Here is a 10572-nt window from a genome sequence, read left to right as displayed (position 1 = left end):
TGCACACGTGATGTGACCATGCCCGTGACACCCACCCCCCTCCCCCTGCAGACCCCCCTGTGAACACGATCTCCTCAGCCAGGCTCCCCGGCCCAGCACCCCACAGGCCCACCTCCTGCCCCGCCGGGGGGCAGGTGTCTGTGACCTGGAGTCCTGGAGGCTGGGAGGGCTCAGGGTTGGCCCCTGGCCCCAGCCAATCCCGAGAGCCCAGGGCAGCTGTGGCAGTTTACTCTCCTGCCAGGCCACCTGCTCGGCCCACAGCAGCCGGCACTGGCTCCCTGGCCTGCTCATGGAGGGCAGCTAAGTGGCCTGAGATCAGCAGCCTGGGTGCTGGGTTCAGATTCAGACCAGGTTCACATACCAGCTCCTTCTGGCTGGGGAGCTTGAGCAGAAAGCCCACTTCCCTGCGTCTGTTCACTCTCCTCTAAAACGAGGGAGCTGCTTCTTACCCCATTTTACAGATGGGGAAACAGAGGCAGAAAAGAGAAGGGACTGGGCCCAGATCATACAGCCAAGCTTGGGGGCTGGGGTTTGAAGGCAGGCAGCCCACAGGCCTCCACCCTGGGCAGCAGACCCATACACGCCTGGGCAGCAGACCCTCTTACCCCAGTCGTCACATTGCTGTCTGCCCACCTCACGCCAGTCTGGGCCCGAGGCCTCTGCCTCAGACCCGGGAGAGCTGAGGGCCCCCTGCATAGATCCAGACAAGGCCCACCCTACTGGGCGCCAGGGAAGCTTGGCCCAGGAGGAGGCGGGCAGGGAGACCAGGAGGGGCCCTGTGGGAGGTACGGGCCAGGTGCCCGCTTGGCCACTGCCAGAGGGAAAGCCAGGGCCCGCCACCACTGCCAGGCTGCCTGGGTGCTGGCGTGTGCCTGCAGAAAACGCCAAACAGTCTGGGGCCTGGGGCCAACCGACTCTGCTCGGCACCATGGCCTGGCCCAGCTGGGAACCCTGGCCCTGGCAATGACACTACCGCCCCCGCCCCCAGCACAGCTTGGCCAGGCCCCAGAGCTCAGCCCCACCCTGGCAGGGCAGCCTGAGAGCACGTGAACCACTCAGGGGTCACGAGAGCCCCTGGCAGAGCCAGGGTCTGGGCTCCCCTTTGCTCCCAGAAGTGGGGGACACACACAGCCCAGCCTCTGAATAGAGGAGCAGCTTTGAGGGGGCAGAGTTGGGAGCCCAGAGCAGGGTGACAGCTGGGGTGTGGGAAGTCGCCTAAAATGGCACAGCCTGGGTCGAGGCTCCCACCAGCCGCTCGAAGCAGCACCGCCTGCCTGCTGGGAATCTGGGGGAGGCCAGTCGAAGGAGAGGCCAGGAGCCTGCGGGTCAGACATCTGAACATGCAGCTGTGCTAAAAGCCCCTCAGGTCACCCGGTGGCAGCTCTTTAGCCCAGATCCCTGCCTCTGCCGCCTCTGGGACTTCTCTGTCGGCCCCAGACACTTACACTGTGCAAAGCTGACTTCTATTAAACTCCTCCTCACACCTGTCGGATTATTAAAAAAACAAACAAAAAAATCTTATGCCAGGGATAAGATTCTTATTCCCTGGCGGTCCAGTGGTTAAGTTCTTTCACTGCTTTGGAACTGGGTTTGATCCCTGGTCAGGAAACCAAGATCCCACAAGCCGGGCAGCATGGCTGTCCAAAAGACAAACAAGTAAACAAACAAAGCCATAGGCCAGGGTGAAGTATAGCGTATATACAGAAGCGTGCACGAGACAGAAATGAACAATATGACACGAACCTACAAAGTACCTACGCAGCTGGCACAGAGGTCAAGTTGAGGTCAAGAAACAGAACACAGCAGACTCCCCAGGAGTGCTCATCACAGTCTCCTCTTGCTGTTAGGGTAGCCATGTTTGCACCTGTGGTCGTCTTTTCCTTGCCTTTCTAAAGCCACGTTAATCCAATTCTGTGGCCCCTTCCCGGGTGAGTGGTGAATGCGGCTTCTGGGAATCTTAGCGGGTCCGAGGTGCTGTTTCCAAGACAGGTCACAAGGGGGCGCACGGTTCAAGACGGCTCTTGCCTGGACTTGCAGGGACCCACGCCTGGGCGGGGCTTGGGGGGCTTCCTCCCGGGCAGAGCCCCAGCTAAGGGCTTTGGTTTCAAACCTTGAGACCCCCAGGTGGGAGCAGAGGTCCTGGGTCCGGCTTTCCTCCTGGGTCCTCCTTTTGAGCCAGGCAGCTGCTTTGAAAACTACAAAATACTGGGGTGGCGCTAGTGGTAAAGAACCCCCTGCCAACCCAGGAGACATGGGTCAGGGAAGATCCCCTGGAGGAGGGCATGTCAGCCCACTCTAGTATTCTTGCCTGGAGAATCCCATGGACAGAAGAGCCTGGTGGGTTTCAGTCCATAGGATCACAGAGTTGGACACAACTAAAGTGACTTAGCACGCAGACACATGAGGGAGTGTTAACTGTTATTAAAGAGTAAGTTCCTACTGTGTGCTTGACTGTCCTTTTCTCACAGGCATTTTCTCTTTTAGTGCTCATACACCCCACGGCTTCCCTGGTGGCTCAGAGGGTAAAGCATCTGCCTGCAATGCAGGAGACCTGGGTTCGATCCCTGGGTCAGGAAGGTCCCCTGGAGAAGGAAATGGCAACCCACTCCAGTACTTTTGCCTGGAAAATCCCATGGACAGAGAAGTCTGGTAGACTACAGTCCATGGGATCGCAAAGAGTCGGACATGACTGAGCGACTTCACTTTCATACCCCACGGAAGTAGGAACTATGATTATTTTCCCCTAAAATGGGGAAATATGGAAATGTGGAAACAGGCCCAGAGACATGAAGCAACTTACCCACAATTGCACAGCTTCTGTGGGGGGCAGAGCCCTAAATTCCCTGACTCCATGGCCTGTGCTATCTGTACTTAACCTTATATTCTAGCCCTTCCACACTTCCACGGAAAGCACGTTTTGAACTTAAAAAAGATATTTTTAAGTCATTGTGAACTAGACTTTTCAGAATGAGGAAAAGGAACCGAGTCCAGGACTCCCAGAGGTGGGGCTGGCAGAGGGGATGGCAGCTGGAGAGGGAGGGGCCTGCCAGCTCCCTGGGTCTCCTGGGGACACGCCTGGGCTCTTGAGCAGGGATTCAGCCTGAGGGACAAGGGCTGTGACTGCCAGATATGCTAATGCAAAGGAAGGGCACAGGGAGGGGAGCTGCAGCTGGCTGAGGCTCAGGGTCTTGGGCCCAACCCAGGATGCCAGGCCTCCCATCCCAGTCTATGGCTTGGAGAGTGTTCCCTGAACATGGGCACACCACAGCAATCGGGCAGCCCTGCAGTCCATGACCTTTCAGAGACATGGGGACTTGATCCACAAATGAACTAAATAAGGTGGGAAATGAAATCTGACTGAAGGAGGAAACAAAACAGGCTCTATCTTGAAAGCAGGACTCCATCTTGGGCCGGACTGTGGACTTTGAGCTATATGCCCAGTATCTATGGATATGACATACCAACTAGAAAACCAGGCCCCCGGAAGGAAGAGACCCAGGGCTCTCCATCGCCTAAAAGAATACCCTAATTATCTGTGTAACCGAATAGAATCATACATTCTATTATGCTTATTGGGGTATGACCACAGGCCTATTGATAATTGTCCACTGTTAACTACCTAGGCTTAAGGCATATGATCACGGGTTAACTTTGATTGTATCTTTCTTTTTCCTTTGTTCAGACTAGTTTCAGGGAAGCTTATACACTTAGGGTATATAAGGTTTTCACAAAAACTGGTTGAGGTCCTTGGCTAAGAGGAGACTCTGCCTTGGGCCCCCCAGTGTAATAAACTGCACTCCACTATCTGCATTGTCCTTCTGAGTGAGTTTGTTTCCGGGAATGCGTGGCTACAACATTTGGTGCATTGGCCGGGAAACTCCTCACTTTGAGGAGACAAGTCCCATTTGGGACTACTCCAAGGCCTTGTGGCTTGAATTTTCTAGAGGGGGAAGGTGCCTTGTCCTTCAGGAAGAATTCTGCTTCTCAACACCCGGACCTTTCATGTTAGCAGGTAGTGGACGGCAGCAGGGGAACTGAGCGCTCAGGTGAGGAGGAACCCACCCGGAAGGTGGAAGAGAGGGCCTGATCACCCCCCTGGGAGGGACTGGAAGGGGCACGGACCCACAGAAGCCTGGAATATGCAGGTGGCAGCGATTGCTTGGTACACAGGTCAACGAGCGTGTTAGGGCTTAGGAAGGAAATTTGTGAAGGTTATTCAGAGGTGTGTCCACGCTGTCTTGGGGAAAATTATTACCAAGCAATCACCAGGGGATTTTTAGGAGAAGAAACTTGATCCTTGTGTGCTTGTATTCTACCCTCCCCTAGGAGGTATCCCGTCTGCTGTGAAATTCTTGACCCCCTCAAAATTGTCAGGCTAGAAGGAGGGGGATACATAAGTGAGTATGAATTGGCTTTTCTGGAGTGGGATATTTAACCCATCTGTGTTTTCATCCGCACCTGATCAAGCCCACCAAGGCAGAACAGACTTTAAGGGAGAAACAGTCTTGGACCACGTGGTGTTCTGGTTCGGCTGTGCTGACTGGCAAGTGAAGACACGCCGATCCCCCTTCTCCCTCTGGGATCTGGCAGGATTTGGACAAGGATGACCTGCCCTTCCCCCATACTGGATGATGATGTGCCCGCCGCCCAGCGCTCCACCAGGACCCGAGGCCACCGCAATGCCCGATCCGGGGCCAGGTGAAGTTCCTGCAGCAGCCGCTGCTCCTCCACCAGCTCTCCCGGAGGCCATAGAGCCGCCACCTTGGCAGGCTCCCATGCGGGTGGCAGAAGCCTCTGGCCAACACTTGCAGGATCCGCCTCCAGCTGAACTGCCCAAGCTATACCCGCCTCTCCCGGTGAGTACTGACAGGAAGGAAAAAGGAGACACCAGAATCAAACAGAGGCTGTGCTCCACTAAGGAGCCAGAGGAAAGGGCCCCACTACAAATGCCCCTCAGAGAGTTATAGCAGCCTCTGGTTCAGGGGACAGACGGCCACTACCATCAGCCCCCCGTAGCCTATTATTACAAGATTAGGCCAATGGAGACTATTTTTCGAACCCAATGCCCTACATGGGATGACATAATCCAACTTCTAGTCTCTCTCTTCATCACTGAGGACAGGCACAGGATCCTAACTGAGGCCAGAAAATGGTTAAGAGCAGTGGCACCTGAGGGTACTGCAAACCTGCAGCGGTGGGCAGAACTAGCCACCCCGATGAGAGGCCCAATTGAGACTGTAACACAGAGGAAGGGAGGGGCCACCTGGAGAGATATCGGGTGGCTATTTTACAAGGCCTCAAGGCAGGGCCCCAAAACCTATGAGCATGGCAAAACCCTCTGAAGTGATTCAAAGAGGGAAAGAATCACCCTCTGAGTTCTACAAAAGACTGTGCGAGGCCTGTATACTTTATACACCAATAGATCCAGAGGCTGCTGGGTCTCAGATGGTGATAAATGCAGCCTTTGTGTCTCAAGTCTACTCCAAAAATGTCAGTCACCAAGTGACTCATGAATTTTTATACATCCCTGAACACCCAGTGCCTTTGTTGGGAAGAGACTTGCTGTCTAAATTGGGGGCACAAGTGACTTTCCCCCCAAGAAAGCTTCCCCCCCACGAAAGACCCACTCTTCAAGTGGGCTCAACCACCTATTTACTCTTCCTCTTGGTAACCCCTCAAGATGAATGGAGGTTGCATGATCTCCTGGAAGGGAAACCGGGTGGGCTAAACAGTGAAGAGAGAGAACTCAACATATTCCCTGAGGTCTGGGCAGAAGACAACCACCACCACCGCTCCCCACCCCCGCCAGGCTTGCAAAACAAGTCCCGGTGTAATAGAACTCAAATCCGGTACAATTTCGTCAGCACCTGCCTTGGGCCTGCCAGACCTTGCTAAGCCGTTTACTCTTTCAGTTCAGTTCAGTTCAGTCGCTCAGTCATATCTGACTCTTTGTGACCCCATAAATCGCAGCACTCCAGGCCTCCCTGTCCATCACCAACTCCCGGAGTTCACTTAGACTCATGTCCATCGAGTCAGTGATGCCATCCAGCCACCTCATCCTCTGTCGTCCCCTTCTCCTCCTGCTCCAATCCCTCCCAGCATCAGAGTCTTTTCCAATGAGTCAACTGTTTGCATGAGGTGGCCAAAGTACTGGAGTTTCAGCTTTAGCATCATTCCTTCCAAAGAAATCCCAGGGCTGACCTCTTTTAGGGTGGACTGGTTGGATCTCCTTGCAGTCCAAGGGACTCTCAAGAGTCTTCTCCAACACCACAGTTCAAAAGCATAAATTCTTTGGCGCTCAGCCTTCTTCACAGTCCAACTCTCACATCCAGACATGACCACTGGAGAAACCATAGCCTTGACTAGACAGACCTTTGTTGGCAAAGTAATGTCTCTGCTTTTGAATATGCTATCTAGGTTGGTCATCACTTTCCTTCCAAGGAGTAAGTGTCTTTCAATTTCATGGCTGCAGTCAGCTTCTGCAGTGATTTTGGACCCCCAAAAAATAAAGTCTGACACTGTTTCCACTGTTTCCCCATCTATTTCCCATGAAGTGATGGGACCAGATGCCATGATCTTCGTTTTCTGAATGTTGAGCTCTAAGCCAACTTTTTCACTCTCCACTTTCACTTTCATCAAGAGGCTTTTGAGTTCCTCTTCACTTTCTGCCATAAGGGTGGTGTCATCTGCATATCTGAGGTTATTGATATTTCTCCGGGCAATCTTGATTCCAGCTTGTGTTTCTTCCAGTCCAGCCTTTCTCATGATGTACTCTGCGTATAAGTTAAATAAGCAGGGTGACAATATACAGCCTTGACGTACTCCTTTTCGTATTTGGAACCAGTTTGTTGTTCCATGTCCAGTTCTGTTGCTTCCTGACCTGCATACAGATTTCTCAAGAGGCAGATCAGGTGGTCTGGTATTCCCATCTCTTTCAGAATTTTCCAGTTCATTGTGATCCACACAGTCAAAGGCTTTGGCATAGCCAATAAAGCAGAAATAGATGTTCTTCTGGAACTCTCTTGCTTTCTCCATGATCCAGCGGATGTTGGCAATTCGATCTCTGGTTCCTCTGCCTTTTCTAAAACCAGCTTGAACATCAGGAAGTTCATGGTTTACGTATTGCTGAAGCCTGGCTTGGAGAATTTTGAGCATTACTTTACTAGCATGTGAGATGAGTGACTGAAAAGGACAAGGTGGCTATGGGAGTGTTGTCCCAGACTATGGGGGCATGGGACAGACCTGTGGCTTATCTCCTGTTGCCACTGAGTGGTGGGGATGCTTACAGGCAGTTGCTGTGGTTGCCTTATTGGTCCGGGAGGCAACCAAGCTGACTTTCAGCCAAGATTTGATCATAAAAGTCCCGCATGAGGTCAACAGTCTCCTGCAAGAGGACCCTCATAAACGGCTGTCGACACCCCGGATTACTCAATACCCGGGACTGTTATGTAAGAACCCCTATGTTACTATTGAGCCTTGTCGGGCCCTGAATCCGGCCACTCTCCCTCTGGGAGAAGGTGGGCCTCACATGATTGCAAAGAAATCCTGGAAGAAATTTATGCCAGCAGACCTGACTTGAGAGACCAGTCAATTCTGGACCCAGATTGGGTCCTGTACACCAATGGCACCAGCCTGTTGAAACAAGAACAACGACTGTCCGGATATGCAGTAGACATGGAAGAAACCATTGTTGAGGCTAGCTCTCTGCCATCACACTGGTCTGCTCAACGGGTCAAACTGTATGCTGTAATCCGGGTCTTTAGCTGTCAAAAGGTAAGAAGACAAACATTTACACAGGCTCCAGGTACGCTTTTGCTACTTTACATGAACATGGGGCTTTATATAAAGAGAAAGGAGTCTTTTGACAGCCAACAGAAAGGACGTTAAAAATAAAGAAATTCTGACCCTATTGGATGCTGTCTGGGAACCAGAGAGCGTTGCAGTCATACACTGCCAAGGACAGTGGATACCCCCCAGGCTCAGGGAAGCAGACTGGCAGATAAGACCGCTAAACAAGCAGCTGAGGGCTTGGGGGTGACAAGTGAAGCCCCTATTAAAGCTCTCACAGTGGCAGAGCTGCCTGAGCTAACGCTGGATTACACTGAAGCCTAAAACCAACTAGCCAAAGCAGAAGGGGGTCATCAAGACTGAAAAAGAGATGGTGGGATTTGCCAAGTGGCAAATTATTGGTACCAGAGGAGTTGGCACCCATTCTGGTAAGCCAAACACACCAAGCATCCCACCTAGGCCATGATAAACTGGAAGAGATAATTCAAAAATATTTCTTGGTTCCCCACCTCTATTCCCTATGCAGGACAGAATCTCAGGACTGCGCTGCTTGCTCCCAGGTTAATGCTGCCTCTCAGCACAGACAAAAACCTCCAGGGGTTTAGCTGAAAGGCACACTGCCCTTTGAACACCCTGGAAGTGGACTTCACTGAAATGAAACCTCACCGACACTACCGTTACCTGCTGGTACGTACCTGCTGGTACGTTCTCGGAATGGGTGGAAGCTTTTCCTACCGGAACAGAAAGAGCATCAGAAGTAGCCCGGTGCCTGCTTAGGAAAATAGTTCCCAGATTTAGATTTCCTACCAGCATTGGACCAGACAATGGCCTGGCTTTCATAGCTGATTTAGTACAACAAGAAAACAAAACTTTAAACATCAAATGGAAACTGCATACTGCATATAGGCCCCAGAGTTCTGGGATGGTGAAACGAACCAACCGGACACTTAAAGAGACACTTTCCAAGTGGATCAGAGAGACTGACTGCTCCTGGGTGGACTTGCTCCCGACGGCTCTGATCAAACTCAGGATGACCCCACGGTCCCAAGGCTATTCTCCATACGATGCGTATGGGAGGCCCCTCCCATAATAAAACAGGTGTCAACAAATTTGCCTCAGGTAAGGGGGGGATAGGATTTCTCAGCAGATGGAACTGGATAAGGTAATAAATCAGGTAACTAAGTTTGTACAAGAAAGGGTACTGTTCCCCTTTGGGGAACAGATTCATGAGTTTATGCTTGGTGACCAAGTATGGGTCAAAGATTGGAAACATGATTCACTAGCCCCTCAGTGGAAGGGCCCTTATACTGTTATTCTAACTACCTCTACTGCAGTTAAAGTTAGAGGTATTGCCCCTTGGATCTATCATACGAGGGTGAAAAGAAGATACCACGCAGACCCAGAAAACTCTGAGTGGACTGCGCAGAGGGACCCCACTGACCCTTGAGAGACCAAGATCATCCTTAAGAAAAAAAAAAAGATCCCAGACGAGCCCCTTCAGGATGAAGCCGCATAATCAATTCCTGCTGCTTGGTCTCATCAACGTGCACATTCTTACGTGGACTTCCACAAGACCTCCAACTGTTCAGTATGTGGGGCTATGCCTCTGTCTGTGATGGATGGACTTCCCTGGTGGGTGTCACCGCTCCGCCAAGGAGATTTTAAACCACTCTGCTCTTTTCTGGGACAATAAAAAGAGACTTTCCTTTCTCTTGTCAATCATAATCTCTCCCTGCTCTCTAGGTATAAGCCAGACCTACAGTCAATAGACTCGGGTCATGAAGTTACATATTATGTAAACACCAGTTTCATAAAAATAACAGAAGCGGTAATTCAAATTAGAATGGCTTTGGACATGCTCACAGCTGCTCAAGGAGGGACCTGTGCTATAATTAAGGTTGTGTATATACTCCTGATGTATCTGGCAATGTATCAACTGCTTTAGATGAAAAAACAAAAAAAGAAACCCAGGTAAAAGCAATGTCAAATGAAAACATTCCTTTCTGGAGTTCGGTACTATCTTGGGTGAAGGGTGATTGGTGGAAAACTATATTTACCATTGTTATAGTTGCCTTGCTAGCTCTGCTTTGTGGACCCTGCATTTCACAATGTATTATGAACTTTGTAACCCAAAGGTTGGTGTTGTTCTCCCACATTGGCGGTCAGAGAGCCAGGGTGCAATATAGCCTTATAAATGATGCTGATGCTAAGAGTTAAGAGCATCAAGAGGGGGGAATGAAGGAGGAAACAGAACAGGCTCTATCTTGAAAGCAGGACTCTATCTTGGGCCAGACCGTGGACTTTGAGCTACATGCCTAGTATCTATGGAAATGACATACCAACTGGAAAACCAGGCCCCCGGAAGGAAGAGACCCAGGGCTCTCCATCGCCTAAAAGAATACCCTAATTATCTGTGTAACCGAATAGACTCATACATTCTATTATGCTTATTGGGGTATGACCACAGGCCTATTGATAATTGTCCACTGTTAACTACCTAGGCTTAAGGCTTAGGTAGTTAACACGGGTTAACTTTGATTGTATCTTTTTCCTTTGTTCAGACTAGTTTCAGGGAATCTTATACACTTAGGGTATATAAAGTGAAAGTGAAGTCGCTCAGTTGTGTCCAACTCTTCGTGATCCCATGGACTGTAGCCCACCAGACTTCTTCGTCCCTGGGATTTTCCAGGCAGGAGTACTAGAGTGGGTTGCCATTTCCTTCTCCAGGGGATCTTCCCAACCCAAGGATCAAACCCAGGTCTGCCACATTGCAGGCAGACGCTT

Source organism: Bubalus kerabau, chromosome 23 (assembly GCF_029407905.1).
Source record: "Bubalus kerabau isolate K-KA32 ecotype Philippines breed swamp buffalo chromosome 23, PCC_UOA_SB_1v2, whole genome shotgun sequence".
NCBI classification, from domain to species: Eukaryota; Metazoa; Chordata; class Mammalia; order Artiodactyla; family Bovidae; genus Bubalus; species Bubalus kerabau.
The sequence above is the reverse complement of the archived record's forward strand: the minus strand, read 5'-3'. Positions refer to the sequence as shown.